The sequence below is a fragment of the Mchenga conophoros genome, linkage group LG18 (genome assembly GCF_057382185.1).
Source record: "Mchenga conophoros isolate Kocher_MC1m ecotype Shallow Benthic linkage group LG18, M_conophoros_male_GT1.1, whole genome shotgun sequence".
NCBI lineage: Eukaryota > Metazoa > Chordata > Actinopteri > Cichliformes > Cichlidae > Mchenga > Mchenga conophoros.
Genome location: NC_140543.1, coordinates 7,619,355 through 7,636,214, shown reverse-complemented (window position 1 = coordinate 7,636,214; position 16,860 = coordinate 7,619,355). Strand labels below are relative to the sequence as shown.

Sequence of the window (16,860 nt, the reverse complement as noted above, 5' to 3'; positions counted from 1 at the left end):
ACAACAATATTAAAGTAGCATTAAATCACTATCATTATATAAGCTTAGTAGTTTATGGTATTCCAGTGAATACCTTTCTCAGTCTCGCATCCTCTTCTACTTAATCACGTGCATTTCTCTCCAACAAATCACATTTAATTTTCAGGTTTTGTTAGATTCACACCTCAGAAATAAAACTTTAAAAGATACTACTTCTGTATTCACTGACATATAAACATGAGAGTCATTCTGTAAAATGCTTTTCTAATTTTCATGCTAACAGAAGGTGTGCAATTATATGGTAATTCGGAAAATGTTTGTATTCAGAATCCAAATCTTTTTACTGTCATTTGGCAAAAAGCGGAATGAAATTATATGCTGTCCCATTCGGTGCAAAGAAAGCGATCTAACTACAAAAAAAGAAAAAAGAGAGTCTAATAAATAAACAGAGTATAAAGAGCACTTGGACATCTATATCTGTTTGCGTGCTTGAGTCATCAATCAATCATAAATCAAGCAAAATATGATTTTTCTCATTGTGGACCTGTGTTTCAGTGAGATAGATAGTGTAAGAGACTTTCATTAAATAATGTTAATCTTTAGATTTGAAATTTAAACATGTTCAACTTTGTCATGTTAATTTGACATTTCTATATACTTCAATATTTTTAAGCATTTTTGGTGAAGGCTACATTTCCCCAGTGCAGAGGCCACTTCTTTATTGACTGCTAAATCATTGTAGGTGCAGGTGGTTTTATGCTCATGTGTTCTTTTGCATTTTAAGAAATCCATTTCTAGAGGGAGCTTAGAAAAAACAACAACAACCTTGCAGTTCACTTCACTGCTGGTGACGTGTCTTCCTTCCTTTCATGAAATCTTATATCTGTGTTTGCTTGATCGGATAAACATCTGTATCTGCAGCAGCAGAGATCCCACAGCCCGATGCGGCCGATCTTCTCTTTCCCTGAGAAACTTTAGTGTTTACGAAAAACAATCAAAAACAAACATGGCATTCAGAAGTATAGACAATGCTAGGGTGGCCGGGTGAGAATGCTGTGCATTCCTCCTGATTCAAACTAATATTCTGGGAGATTCTATGCTTAATGTAATTACAGGGGAAATGACAGTCTCCCATGCACAGACCGGAGCTGGTGACTGACTGCAGGGATGGTTTCTAATACAGTGAAACTCATTCTGTTACACTGAGAGGAGTGCTAAATGTATTTCCCAGAATTCCAAGGCTCAGGTTTGACGTGGACCATATTTCAAGAGACGTTACACTTCCGTCTGCTGCAAAACAGAACAAACTTGATCTCTGCTGCAAAAATATAAATTTATGAATTTTCCAGTGACTAACTATTAAAGACGGAGCTCAGAGGCTGTCAAATGGTGAGATCAGCTGTAAAACAGATGTTAAATTTTTTTTTTTGCGGCATTAAGCAAGTTTCCAATCATGTATCAGCTTTCGAGGGAGATGTAAAACTGTGTGATCTGGAATGCAAGTGTTTGAGAACATAAACAATAACTGAACTGCTGCCATTCACTCTACAGCAAACCAATGGAAGCCCACACCATCTGTCAAACCTATGAGAAAAAAAAATCATATGTTAGTGTGCACATGAAGCATGTAAAAACATCCTCTGTGCAAGAAGGGATGAACCTGTTTACAGCATTCACGAATGACCACTTACTTTATATGGACATTTGTTGTCTACACATGCAAACACAAACTTAGATACTTTTTAAAAAAAGTATGTGTATATAATAGAAAAAAAATCACCCACAAAACACCATCATTGATGTAAATGCTTTCAGTTATTCTACAAAACTATATCTTTGAAACATTCTCAAGAATTTGGGAAATGCTACATTAATCTAGCATTTCTGGAACTGAAGGCTCTGAGATGAATCATTATCAGCCATCTGACCTCACAAAGTGTTCTTGACTCCCGCACAAACAAATCCTCCCTGCTTATTGTTTGGAGACAGGATGGAGACATGAACTCTGTATCTGTAGCTGTGATCACCAAGAGTTTAAGGTTCTGGACTTGAAGCCTAAAGTAGACATTTGACTCCTTCACTCAAATCACAGCTTTAGTGCATGGATAAGCTAGGCATCAGTGTTTTGTTGTTTTTCTTCAGACGCTCTGGTTTAATTTGCATTTTACAGGTGGATGCAATAATAAATGTGTGCAATTTTACTGTTTTTATGAGTAATAAGTAGTTTCACCACTACACATGTACCTTTTAACTACATAATCTTAAAGTAGCAGTTGTCTCACATTTTCTATCCTATAAATAGTCGAGAACAACCTCCAGTTGCAGTGCATCAAAACTGACTATGCAGAAATGACACAGTCGGTGTTGGGATTTCTACTCAAAAAAGTAATGTATTACACGTAACTTATCATTTTCTTAAAAGTAATGCAATATGTTACTTAATTGCTCACTGGAGAAAGTCATTTGTTGCACAGCTCAGTACATTACTTTCTTGATACTATGTAAAATGACCTGAAATGCATTGTCACATAACTACCAGTTAACAATATAATCCTGTTGGCTGCAATTCTACACACTAACGTAAAGGTGTAAAGACAAAGCAAACCAGTAAACCAGTAAAACAAATCAGATGCAAACCATGACAAAGAGACTTCGAAGTGATTGATTGTTCAACAGGCAGACCGGCACAGTTACCTGTTGAAGCACATGTTGTGGCTGCTTGTCCAGGGTCGGCATGCACTTAGCTTTAACCTCATTCTGGGTTCTGTAATGAGATTACACCCATCACTGCTAACAGTCCATTTTTTCTTAATTTTAGAGTGAAAATGCTTGTGTTCAAGAACTTTTTTATTCTACAGAGTATTTATGTTTTGAGTACGTAACCTAAGGAAGCCAATATAATCTGTAGTATGAGCCAGCATTGCACTACAAAGAAGGTGACGTACCATAACCTCAGGGTCATGAACATTAGAGAGAAAATTTTACACGTTTAGCTGATACTGTCAGATGTAACTTAATGAGAACAGCAGGTACAGATTTGTTATTTTTGCTGAAGGATACATGACAGACTGTTGCTAATTGAAACATTGTCTAAGGGGCACAGGGAACTGATCATTGTTTTGTTATGGTAGCAGGACTGGTCACAGTCTGCTTTACGTAAGATAGATAAAATATCCAAATTCTGACATTTTTCCTTTAGTTTTGCACACAGATGATGTTTGAAATGCAAAATATAGACATTGCTTTACCAGAAGGTTCATTTGATTTGTAATCTTCTTATCAGTGTTTGGGGCTTTGTTAATGAGACAAAACAATGACTTCTAATCACAGTGTAACTGGTCCCTTACATATAATACAGAAAGACAGAGAGAAAAGCCCATTTGACAGCTCACTTGGTAGAGTTGAGGACTCTAGTGGGTGATGCTGAAATCCTTAGGTTGCTGGTTCAAAGGAGGATTTTCTTATGCTTGGATGAAAAGCTTAACGTGATGCTTATTCTTGGGTCTTATATGCACGTTATAGTTTCAACATCTGTGATTGTGCTTGGGTCTAAGTCATGTAAAGTTGGTCACAAGAATGTGAACTTCATGGTCAACATTGGCAGAACGGTGCTCACAAATTATCACAGGATCACTCTGAGACTCAGCCCCTGTCTGCATACAGAAACTTTGCAAAATAAGCTTGTTTTGTTGTGTGTTTTGGCCTTTTGAGCACACATAAATGTTGTTTTAGATCAATGAAAGTAGAGCTTTTGAAAAACCTCAAGGTCAAGATTTTCAGAAACTCAATTTCTGCATTTATGGAGACAAAGAAAACAGATTTTGTCTCACGCCTTCAGAGGTGTTTGCCTTTGTCTTCTTTTTTGATGTAAGGCTGGCTGTGTGTGCAAGTGCTTGTTGTTGTTTTTTGCATTTTCATGTGGATGTAGATATTTTTCAAAATCATTGTGGAAAAATCCTCAGAATACCCTTGTGTAGATGTTAGCATTTCCAGAATCTTAGTAAAAACACTGTGTGAGTAAGAACTCAAAGTTTTCTTTCATCCAAAGTTTAGAAGTTACCAGAGTTCAAAATGTCCAGTGCTGAAACCGTCCAACTTTAGCCTGTACAGGGTAGCGTGCAGGTGGCGTATGGTACACAGTAAGATTAAGAAAAGTGACATGAAGATGAGATGTTTTGTCCTTTGAAAGCCTTAAAGCATTGTCATGTTTATTAGGGAAGCACTGTGTCTAACATTTTGGCTTAGAAACAATTTAACTTTGGCAATAAGTGAGAAATCGTACATTCTTTAAGTCATAGTTAAGAACTTACGAGAATCAAAATGTACCAGCACAGGGTACTTCTTGTAGTAGCTGTAGGGTACTCATTGACACTAACCAAACTTTTCAAAACCTTTGATGTCTTTCTATTAGTGTCTGGTGCTTTTGTCCATTCAATCACTTTGGCGGTAAATGTCTAGTGCTGAAGTTCTCCAACTTTACACAGTACTGAGTGTGTAGTTGGTGCGTGGTACACAGTAATGCTAACAATGTTTCTGCTCCCTTTATGTCAGTATTTCTTATTTTTTTAATTTGTTTTTTTTAAATGAGACGCAGCTATTCCATGTGATCACAATGTGAGTGGTCAGTTGAAATAATGCCTCTGGATCAACACAATGTTTTAGCAGGTACACCCACAACCGATAAGTGAGGGCATGTTCTGTCAGCACATTGACTATAAAGCACAGTGAGCCATGCAGACACGACCCTTCGATAGCTCAGTTGGTAGAGCGGAGGACTGTAGTGACATGAACAGAAATCCTTAGGTCGCTGGTTCAATTCCGGCTCGAAGGAGTGTATTATGTTGTTTGGGTGAATGTACTAAATGTGCAGCATTAGTAGTAATAGATACATGTGTGAACTTTCTTGGGTCCAGGTGATGTATACTTCCTTAACACAGGATTGCTGTGACACTCTGTGCCTTTCCACACTTAAACAGATACTTTGCTAAATAGTAGGCTTTTTGTGTCATTTAATTCTTTTTACTTTAATTTGTGTGTTTTGGCCTTTTGAACACACATAGGTTTTGTTTTAGATCACTGAAAATAGACCTTTTGAAAAAACTCCTTTAATTTATTAAATACAAACATTTTCCAAATTTATTATTATTTTAAGTGAGACAAAGCTACAGCATGTGAATACAATCCAGTAAGTTATTTGCATCGTAGAGCAAAAAGAGGTAAACAATGAGCAAGTGTATAATCTGTCCGCATTGGCTACACAACACAACCCTTTGAGCAGAAGACTGTAGCAGAATTTGTTAGGTTGCTGGTTCAATTTCATCTGATAGGCATATGTTATTTTGTTTGGGTGATAATATTCATATTCATTTTTGCCACTGAGGCCTTGAGGGGTAATACATGTGTTATAACAGAGTAGTTGAGTTGTTTCTTACTTTCTGTTGTTCCTTTGATTTTGTAAATGTTGAGTAAGTGTTGCATTCAGGATTCCTTCAGCTAAACGTTTTACTAAACTTTCCTGTTAGCCCTGCCTTTATTATTATGAATTTTATGCTAAATATTAGTTGTATCCACTAAATTCTTGTGAGGTGTTTCACAGTGCAGAAGAGAAGGTACATGTCTGTCTGAGTTTCTGCTTGCCTACCTGGATGACTGCCTGCCTACTTGTATCTGTCAGCATGCCTGTCTGTCAGTTATGTTGTCATAATTAATGAGAAATAAATGTTTTCAAGTCTGGAATTGAAGGCTTAAACTTTCACAATAGATACCTGTCAGTGTTGGAAATGTTTTACATTACATTTAAAGCTAGTTAGCTGACACTTATGCTGAGTGATGTTTGCTGGATACGAGTGTGTGATAATATATGATACAGTGAGTAAAATCCACCCCTGTTTGTAGAATAAATACAAATAGTAAAACACATCGAGGCATTTTCATTTCTGTGACGATAGAAAGATGATTAAATAGGTCTAAAATGCATGTATTTACAGCAATGTCACAAAGAGCCAGTCATCAAATGTTTAAACAGGCATTCAGTTCAACACATGTGCTCTACATCTGAGAGAAAAGAAACGGCACAATTTCTAATCTGCTTTTTGTTAGCTGTTCATTACATGTTCATTATACTGCATGTGTATGAGTGGGCCTTCGCCCATGGGGGAGGCTCAGTGGTTGCATTAAGCCTGAGGTAAAAAGGAGTGTCTGGGCAGGTTAACATCTCTGAGCGCCAGTGTCAGCCAGCTGTCTGCTGCTATCATGCTGCCAAAAATATGACTCTCTAGCCCTGGCATCTAGCAACCTGGCAAGAAAAAATCTGTCTCAAAACACTCCACACAGAGTCCACATGCTAACATGCTATGTGAACGCTGTTCTGAAAATGCAGAATAAACACCAAATGACTCACTTTTCCATTACAGTGTCAGCTTGGTGATGAACTGTCTGATTCAAGAATTAGTCTGTGCAAAAGGAAATACAGACATTTGTTACTGATCCCAAACATAAATTGTCATCATTACATATCCGGATTTTTGTGTGCAGTGATACACTGTCACCAAAGCTTATGATGACTACACTGCCTCGACTGTTTCAGTCTGCTGACAGAGCCACCTTTTGTGGTAAGTGGGTTTAAACCAATTACCTTCCTCCCATGCCTTCATCCAACATGCTGTTTTGTTTTTGCACATGTCCATTAAAGGGCAGAAGTTGCCATGTGTGCGTAATGTCAAATAGTTTTTGAAAATGAGTTCTCTTCCACAGCAAACTAATCTAAATCCTCAGTAGATGTTTGGTCTCCAGTCTAATTAGTGCAGCCCACGTGGACTGATATGCAAGCTGTCAATCAATGCCCTCACTGGATACGCCCCCTGGTTATTAGAGCAACAAATGTAGCATTCTTTTTAACCATTTTACAATTTTAAAGACTCATTTTGGCCTAACAAAATGTGCTGGTTTGCACATTCACCTCACAAAATCCCTGGTTTGAGAGCAGGAGGAGGCACAAATCTCTTTGGGTTGTGTCTGAAAGGGCATCTGGTTTAAAAATCTGCAGAACGTTTATTCAAAATGCATCTTTTTATACATTTATAGCCTCAGTTAAAAAACCTGGCGATCATTTAAAATTAAAGTAGCCAATAACAAATATTCAACAGTATCCCCAGTCATCAACCAAATTCACAGATAATATTAATCTTGCTAACAATTTATTGCAAGAACCCACATATGCACATAATGCAAATTCCGTAACTCAAACAAATGTAGATGCACAGAACCAGACGGTTATCAAAAACGGAAATTCCTGTCTTCTCATGAAGTTTTGTCCTATATAAATAAGAATACTGAAAACACCATATAATTTCAAATATTATAAGTTGTTGGTAAACGATTAAATTGCCCGTGGAACCTATTAATCATATGTGATGAAAAGTCACTCTGCACAGCTGGAGACAGACTGCGTACAGGCACCAGAGATTTAAGGGAATTTGGATAAATTTAAGGGTATGAAAGGGACTGACAGATCCCAACAGACGCACACAGACGCAAGCTCTAAAAATATCAGACACATAGATGTGGTTTGACTTTCGTGGAAGTTGGTAATTCTCATCTTAGTAAACACAAGAGACTACAATATAAAATCTGTATCTTAATTATGAGTCTGCTAGTTAGATATACAGTTAACAAATTTTTCAAAGCAACACAGGAAAATTTTGTTGTAGCTGTCTGTGTGACATGGGAAGAGAGGTTTCAAACACTTCAATTTTCCCATGTTTATAAATCTCTCATGGCAACCTCCACCTTCTGTCAGCAAGAGTTTTTTCTTTGAAAGGTTATGCAATCCTTTGCACTTTATTCAAATAAAAGTCAGTGAAATGTCAGTTTTGGAGGTTTTTAAACACTGAAATCTTTCACTGCTGTTACATTTGCTGCCTTATGTTTTGCTTAAAGAAAATCACGTGCTTGAACTCAAACCTATTTGCCAAATTACTACAGTTCAGAATAACAACTTCTATGTGTGTGGCAGGTCTGAATAATTACATGTCTTTTTGCCAACACTTTAAAGATAAACAGTGATGTAATTTCCCTACCTGAACAGGTTCTATTTGTGCAAATTATGGTTCAGAACTGACTGTGCAGCCTGTCTTCTGCTGTAATTCTTGTAATATGTTTTATTTAGCTATGAATTTTATTTTTAAGATTTTAAAAATCTGAATCTAAATCTCTTTGAAGCTGGACCTATGGTGCATATGTGACAATGTAACAATGATGAGCATTTAAATAGTTCAAGGTTGATCGAATCATAATTTCCTGTGGATCCTGAGACAAACTATGCCCATGGAAGAGATTTTTTCCCTTCTCAGCTGTGATGTTGTGTGGTCTTCCTTTGGGGTCACCTGGTGAGTTAAAGCACCTGAGGCAGAATAAAACTTGACTTGTGGGTGTAAAGACAGTTTCGTGTCTCATATATTCCTAGGAGAGATGTGCTATCTCAAGCACATTTGTAATGGAAGAAAACCATTTTGTCTCATACCAGACAATTCTGAGTGCACTTATAGTGTCTCATTTTTAAAAAAAATATTTTAATTTATAAATTATTCTAAAACCAGACATAACTCTGGAAAACCTTAAACATGCTTCCAGCCAAAACTCACTTCATGACCACCCAGCTACAGAAACAAAATCCACCACATTACAAAACCACGCCAGTCACAGAATGCCATTTACATGTCAAAAACCAACCGCATCTTTTACTACAGCAGCATTAATAAATCGTTTTGAGAAAGGTACTGTGTGAGTGTGTGTGTGTAAATCAAATTCAATTACAGTAAACGGCTCTGGCAAGAAAAGATGGAAACACAAAGAGAGTAGATGGCAAAGAAAAACAGAATGGGATGTGAAAATGAAAATAAGAAGAAGGGATGAAATCTGGGCTGCAATGGCAAAGAGAGAAAGAGATAAAAAAGAGAGACGCAGCCAATTGTAGATTTGAGCTTCTATATTTGTCCCTCTGTGTTACTCTGCGATGGACTGTCCACGGGGTACCTCGCCAATTGCCCTGTGTTAGCTGGAATTGGTTCTACCCCCTGCAATCAAATGGATGAATAGCAAGAAGGGAGGCATCAATAATAGAAAAGTGACAGTGGGGTGAAGAAAGAAGAACAACTGAAGAGGAAAAAGAAAAATTATGAAAACTGGAAACAAGAAAGTGGAGAAAGTCAAAAGTGCTTGCTCATAGGGGGTCATATGATTGTTGGGTTTTTCCTCTGTATCTATTATTGTACGATCTACTGTACAATATAAAGCACCTTCAGGCGACTGCTGTTGTGATTTGGCGCTATATAAATAAAATTGAATTGAATTGAAGAGAAGAGGTAATACGCTGCTGAAAAGGTAAAACCAAAGGTCAGGGAGAGCTAATCAGGACAGCTAGCCCCCTGCTTTGAGCCTTGCTCCATGGGGTTGATGGGAAATCCCACTGATAAGCTACTGACCTTGAACTACCAGGGGAGAGGAATAATATGAGACAAAAAAGTATAGATAGGGATTGGTGAAGGTAAGATGGAAAAGTCATGAATCATAACTTTGATAGCGTTAATAAAAAAAACAGAATAAAATGGTAAATGGTAAATGGCCTGTATTTGTATAGCGCTTTGCTAGTCCCTAAGGACCCCAAAGCGCTTTACACAACCTGTCATCCACCCATTCACACACACATTCACACACTGGTGATGGCAAGCTACAATGTAGCCACAGCCACCCTGGGGCGCACTGACAGAGGCGAGGCTGCCGGACACTGGCGCCACCGGGCCCTCTGACCACCACCAGTGGTCAGAGGGCCACTGGTGGTGGCCACTGATTATATCAAATTTGCTGACAGTGAAACAACAAGAAGAGGGAGATAATGTAGAAATGGGTGAAGTAGGAGAAGGAAGGGGATCAGATGAAGACAGAAGTGAACTTAATCCAAAGATATTCAACACAATGCATGTTATGGGACATACATATATTGTTAATGTGCGAGCACTTCATGAGCACTGCAGGCTTACTTGTTGTTCCTAGAGTATTTAAAAGTAGAATGTGAGGCAGAGCCTACAGTTTCCAGGCCCCTCTTCTGTGGAACCAGCTTCCAGTTTGCATTCGGGAGACAGACACTTTTTCTACTTTTAAGATTAGGCTTAAAACTTTCCTTTTTGCTAAATCTTACAGTTAGGGCTGGACCAGGTGACCTTGAATCCTCCCTTAGTTATGCTGCAATAGGTGTAGACTGCTGGTGGATTCCCATCATGCATTGAGTATTTCCTTTTCTCACTCACTATGTGTTACTAGACCTCTCTGCATTGAATCACATTGGTCATTAATCTCTGGCTCTCTTCCACAGCATGTCTTTTACACTGTCTTCCTTTTCCCACACCAACTGGTCACGGCAGATTGCCCCGCCCCTCCCTGAGCCTGGTTCTGCTGGAGGTTTCTTCCTGTTAAAAGGGAGTTTTTTTCCCCCACTGTCGCCAAAGTGCTTGCTCATAGGGGGTCATATGATTGTTGGGTTTTTTTCTCTGTATGTATTATTGTAGGCTCTACCTTACAATACAAAGTGCCTTGAGGCGACTGCTGTTGTGGTTTGGCGCTAAATAAATAAAATTTAATTGAATTAATGCACTTGTCATGGAAATATGACTTCTGTATAATTAATGTAATATAGTGTATAATTCAAGCTAACCTCAGCGCAGATATCAAGATGCAGAGAACAATAAAAAGATCCTGAAGCTGTCTTCAGCTTGTAGTTGTTTTTGTAAGGTGAAAATAATACTTTGCAAAGTCAACACCTGAAAATTCAGTTATGGTTTTTGTTGCACGTCCACCACAGTAGTTACAGCACAATTTAATATAATTTCAGGAAACTGTGGTTTCTCATACCTGGAGGGAAAAAAAGTAAAGGAAAAATTAACTCACACTTTAAGCCAATAAACATTTATTTCTTAATGTTTTCTCAGCCTACAAAGAAGCAACAGTCAGAAAGGGTTGCATGACGAAAAAAAACAAGCCCACCAAATGACAGGCAATTGCTCATCACGAGGGAGAGAGAGTGGGTGGGTGTTTGGAGCCTCTCCCAGCTGTCAGAGGGCACTAGGTGAGGTGCACCCCGAGTCCATCAGAGATGTCAACACACAGAACCATTCACGCTCACATGAACCATGTGAGGAAGGTGGAATATCTGGCCAGGGTACAGGGAAAACTCCAACTCCAGCCATTAGAGTAAAACTCAGTGCCCTCTTGCTGTGAGGCGACAGTGCTAATCACTGAAGACTCTTGCTCATGTGACCCCAGTGACAGTGGACAAGTATGCAAGGAGTGTGTGTTTGTGTGGGACCTGATACGATGAACGACTGACTAACATGAATATATCAAGTCAAATTAATTCAAATTTAATTTAATTCATTCCTTACAAAATGCACTAAAATGTTACTAAAAGAGAATCATTTTGATGCCACTATAAAAGATTCAAATCTACCATCATAATTCATTATATTATTTTTTCTTTACAGCATTAAAAGCTGATATTTCAGAATCACGCATGAGAAAGATCAACGCATTAAATTGCAAATAAAAACACTAAAAAAATATTCTCAGTTCTAGTCATTTCTTGATATTTAGTAATTTATGTGGCAAAATGTGTTTGAATAATCAGCACTAATAATGGTAACTTCTGAGCATGGTTGGAAAACATGCACTCACATTACATAATTTATCGAGTCCCATGGAAAAATTTCGGATTTATTTATGATGAATAAATTAATGAGTTGTTCACTGTTTAGTTTTACTCACACTACCTAAGGGAGAACAGGGTTGCACAGCGATATGACTGACAAAGACAAAGTGTTAAAACCCACATTGCAAAATTGGTATGGCCCAGATCTGGCCCACACAATGCGCTTTCACATGGCCCACATACGGCAAAGAATGACGTTATTCTTTGCGGTACGTGGGCCATGTGTAAGTTGTGTGCAGCCATGGGCCAGCTGTAGACACATTGCTGGCAGGGTTCATACGGGTGCTTGAAAACCTTGAAAATGCTTGAATTTTAATGTTGTCTTTTCAAGGTTTTTTTTTGCTAGCTATCAAACTCGCTGGAGAAATGATTGAAATGCACTGAGTGTGATGCAGTATGGCAGCGCTATTATGGAATATGCTGTGAACTTAGCTAACATTCCTTAGCAGTAATATGAGTTAATTTACTCAAGTGAAAGCTTTAAACATTAGCCCGATACATAACTAGCCAACTTAAGGCTTTCTGATTAACCCTCTGGGGTCGACAGACCCAGAGTCTCCATTTCAAAAAAAGAAAAAACACTCCTTCCCTATTGCTGGAAAAATGTACCATGTCGACCAATCAAAAAATGATATGGCAACATGTGGCATTTGGTTGTTTGGGATGAGGGGGAAGTTTTAGGAGTGAACAGCGAAAGAGAGAGAAAGAGAGAGAGAGAGAGTTTTGATACGTGAGAGATTTGTGATGTTTACCGTGTTTGGAGTCTCAAGTTAGTGTGTTGTCTAGTGTAGTTAGTGTGTAGTGTAGTCATCGTTTTGTTTTGTGTGTCAGTTCCACTAGTGAATGTCACAGTTGCTGTAAAAAAGCCACCAAAGGCAGATGTAAATGCTGTCTCCACATGGAAAACAGGAGTGACACACCTGCTGTCAGACCTGCAGGATTTATCCCTGTGCTGTTCTCCTCTGTCTTATAGTGGACACAAACTATTTTTGGAGTTGCATAAATAATTTGTGTGCCTTCTTATTTGATGCAGAACACTTGATTGTTCTGTAAATAGTTTTAAATGGTTATATAAAAAGCATCTGAGCCTTGGCTGCATTTTTAGGTAAATAGTACCATATTAAATTTTGTCTGAATTTAGATAAATGGTGCTGATACAGTATGTCAAAATGAGAAAATAACAGATTGGCAAGATAAACAGTTTTTAAAGGTGAAATATAGAGGCCAAATCAAAAGTAGTCAAAAACAGTCAATTATACCCTGGACACCAGAGGGTTAAAGGCTAAAAGCAAAGTTGTCACCAAGTGCTGTTTATATTTTGGTTCATTGGGTCTTCCAACTAAAATAGGAAAATATGAACATAAATAGTGCCATCATTGCCAGACCTGGCCCACATCTGGTTGACGTACACTCTGCCATGACACCAGTCAGTCAGAAGTGCCAGTTTGTTGCTGGATCCGGGCCAGACCTGTTTTATATGAGCCTGGGCCACATAAACCAAACCACAAATGGGCCAGATGTGGCATACCATCACATAAACAGTGCCATCTACGCCAGGCCTGGCCCATATCTGGATGACATACCACTTACCATGCCAGAAGTCAGCCAGGAGTGCCGGCTTGACACCAGATCCGGGCCAGACCTGTCAGCTGTCACCTGGTCTTTAAATGATGACATGATGAATCCTGCTAAACTACTCTGCGTTTAATAAAGGTTTTTGTTTTTTTTAAACACGTTTTAATGCTTTGCCCCTAAAAACAGTCAGTGATCACTGTCGGCCTCTCTCGGCTTTTATTGTCGCCAATCATTTTAAACCTTAGATGTAACTACAGCCCAGCCCATGCAGCAGTATATTAATGTCTAGCTGTACATCTTAATTTGTTTCAGAAATCTCTCAGTCAGAACATGGTATATCATATTTAGATGGAAGCTAGCAAGCTAACTCCCTGCTAACTTCTAACTCCGTTAAATTTCAAAAATTCGGTTTTCATGGATGCCTGGATGTTAAACTTAATAGTTACACCTGGTAGAGCAGCCACACGGATAATTTTATTACAGATGAAAGAATTTAGACAGTGTTTTAAACTCTCAGTGATGCCGCAGTGACTTAGGGACCTGCAGCACAGTTTGGACCCAGACACAGCTAATGACGTCAGACTTAACTACCGGACAGTATGGATGGATGTGTCTGCTCCAAGCAGCTGATTGTTGTTGATTCAGCAAACTCTTTTTGTGTTTTTGCAATGGTGCAACCTGTGCACATTTAAACTCATAAATATTCCTAAATATATAATCTGAATTTACATTCATATAATAAATTCTTAAAAAAAAAGCATCTTACATAATATTTCTGGACACCCTTTTCCTAACCGTATGCCATCTATTTCTTCTGCACACACCCTTTGGTCACCATACACATTAAATAGTTTACTAAACTAAACAAATGCAAGTTTAAAATGTGCATCAGCAAAACAGGTTTTACAACTTCACGTTTCCTTGCTTCTTTTGTGAACTTGTAAATATGTTTGGCCCAGGGCTGAATAGCTTCTTTCATGAGACGGATGCTAAATTGAATTGTGAAGTTTTCCATCTTAAGGCTACGTTGGCTCTGGCGTGGTTAATTCAATGTCTTTGTCTGAATATGAATAATTCAGACTGCCTCAGAATTGGAGCAAGCACAACATAAAAAAAATGTTTTTACAGCTTTTTGTTACAAATTTCATGAAGTAATCAGTTTTCTACCACCTCAAACATACATAATCTAATGAGTCTCAGAAACACAAGTATATGTTTGTGACAACCTTTACCTCACACCGACTGTGTGTGTGTGTGTGTGTGTGTGTGTGTGTGTGTGTGTGTATATTGTGCTGCCTGACTAATTGTGCTCTTTGTTTGTGCTGAAAACAGCTGCAACAAATGCAGCTTAGAGGGATTATTAGTCCACTGTTGATTAGGGCAGAAAAGTACATTTTAAAGAAGACAGATAAGGTGATTTCATGTGGTGAAGCTGGAGCAATCAGCACTTGTCAGATGTGACCAGCCTCATCACCACATCAATAAATATTTCCAAGTGAACACATTTTAACCTCAGTTTGTACCTCTGTTGTGTAAAAGCTGCTCATGTCTCACAGATACACAAGCTGCCATTTTTACATATGGATGGTTGCAAAGACTTAAAGATCACATTTACACTGGGTAACCATTTTTTCAGTGTGCAAGACTAATATTGTGATTGTGCCTGTATCATAGGTTTGTCAATTTTACAGCTTTTGCTAAGCTTTTATTTAAATCCGTATTCTGCTGCATGCTAGTTTAGCTCATGTGGTTGAAATGTCATTGCCTGGGTTCAAGTCTGACCTGTACCTTTTGGCTGTGCATCTTTCCCTGCTTTCCTGTCAAATCTCCACTATCAAAGGCAACAATGACAAAAAATAATCGTAAAAAAAATCTATAATCCTTTTGGAAGGTGTAATAGCACTTGCCCACACACCTCAGAATACCTGCTGTTGACCACCGTTAAGTTACATATAAGCATGTTTGGAATAAATATGTAAAACCAATAGAAAAAAGAAATACAGTAACATAACATACATAATGTAGAGACCTGTATGCCTTACATTCACTCATGTAGAGTAGAAACATAAACATAATGCGTTCACATTCTATCACTGATAGCTTTTGCATCACTGATATCATTCACAGGCAATATTCACATTTTATTAGTAAGGTACACAGTCTTGTTCTGGCCTGTTCAAGAAGATTATTAGGAGGGTTTGGTTGGGGACACATTCTCCTCAGAGAGAGCTGATGTTTTTCATCCCTGCTAAACCACATCTGTTTCTGTCAGCCTCTCACTGTCTTCTTCACTGTACCATAATTTCTCTCTCTCATACACACTTCAGCGAGCGAGTCCACATGTGGTTAAGTGTCCCTCTTTTTTCCTCATCATGTTGGAGAAGTGGAGCTGAGCCCTCGGGGCACTGCTCTCTAATGAGCCACTGACTGCTTTGCGTTTGTCCTGTCAGAACAGAGAAACGACCTCGCTGCTGCCGCTTAAGCCATGCTATCTCTGTGGGGAGGCTAGCAGGAGCTGCAGCATCTTTAAAAGGATTTAAAGCAGCTGAGCGTGAAATCCCAGTCTCTAGTGGTGGATATCCTTATTTAAACAGATGTTAAAATCACATCCACCTGGAAGTCTGGATGTATGAACACCTGAGGGCCTATCTTTCTGTCTGCTTATGTTTGCTTACTCTGACTGAAAAGTCATATGTAGCCTAAAGAGACACACAATGCGTCTTTCCATGGATTCCTAAATGTATGCCATGTGTATCAGTGCCATGTCATATTTCCTAAAGATTTCCAAAATAAATATAACCTCAGGTCTCTTGTACTCTCACACAAACCCCTGCACTTTTTAAGATGAAAACAAATCTTCAAAAATCAATTAGAAGAGAAAGAAATTTCAAACACTTATTTCAAGGAGATTGATTTAAAAAAAATCTTGGCAACAAATCCCTTTGCCTTGCTTTTTTTATTCAAGTGAAATCAAAACCCAGCAGTTCAAGAATACTACATACCCACAGATAACCATACCCTTTAAATAAACTGATCTAATCTCATTTATTGCCTTAACAGAAGCAAAACTTGTGATTTTTATCCTGACCGATTAATTTCCTTTCAGTCTGTCTGAAGCCGGTCGATTGTAGCTTCCATTACTTTTAGTCACTACTGAGGGATGCAGTGTTCATAAGATAAACAGACCTTACAAGAAGTGACCTGTATTGTGGATTTGGTTATATTCAGTTCATTTTGATGGACTGAAAACAACAAGCTGCTTGTTAGAGATCTTGCAAAACAGTACAGTTTTTGGAACTGCATTAATAAAATCAGTGTTTTCATTAGTTGGTCAAGTTCATCTGCATATTGAACATATTGTACTGTTTTAAAATGGTGTATTCAGTAAGTGATAACTAGACAATGTCCTAATATATTCTTCATTTTCTGCACCCTACCTGAAGGGTAGGTTGTCCATCCATTGTCAGCCTTGCAGAATCGTACACTGAAACATATACCAAATGAAAAATGTAAAATACAATCACAAGAATGCATGCTGATAAAGACCT

The 16,860-nt window shown here is 38.3% G+C and overlaps 1 non-coding gene across 1 annotated transcript; it reads left to right on the top strand.

Annotated features, from left to right (window-relative positions):
- The first annotated feature begins 4,723 nt into the window (after nt 1–4,723).
- trnay-gua (transfer RNA tyrosine (anticodon GUA)) lies at nt 4,724–4,810 on the top strand. The gene is given in 2 exon segments: nt 4,724–4,760; nt 4,775–4,810. It is a non-coding gene; the product is annotated as a tRNA-Tyr (tRNA).
- Nucleotides 4,811–16,860: the final 12,050 nt, after the last annotated feature.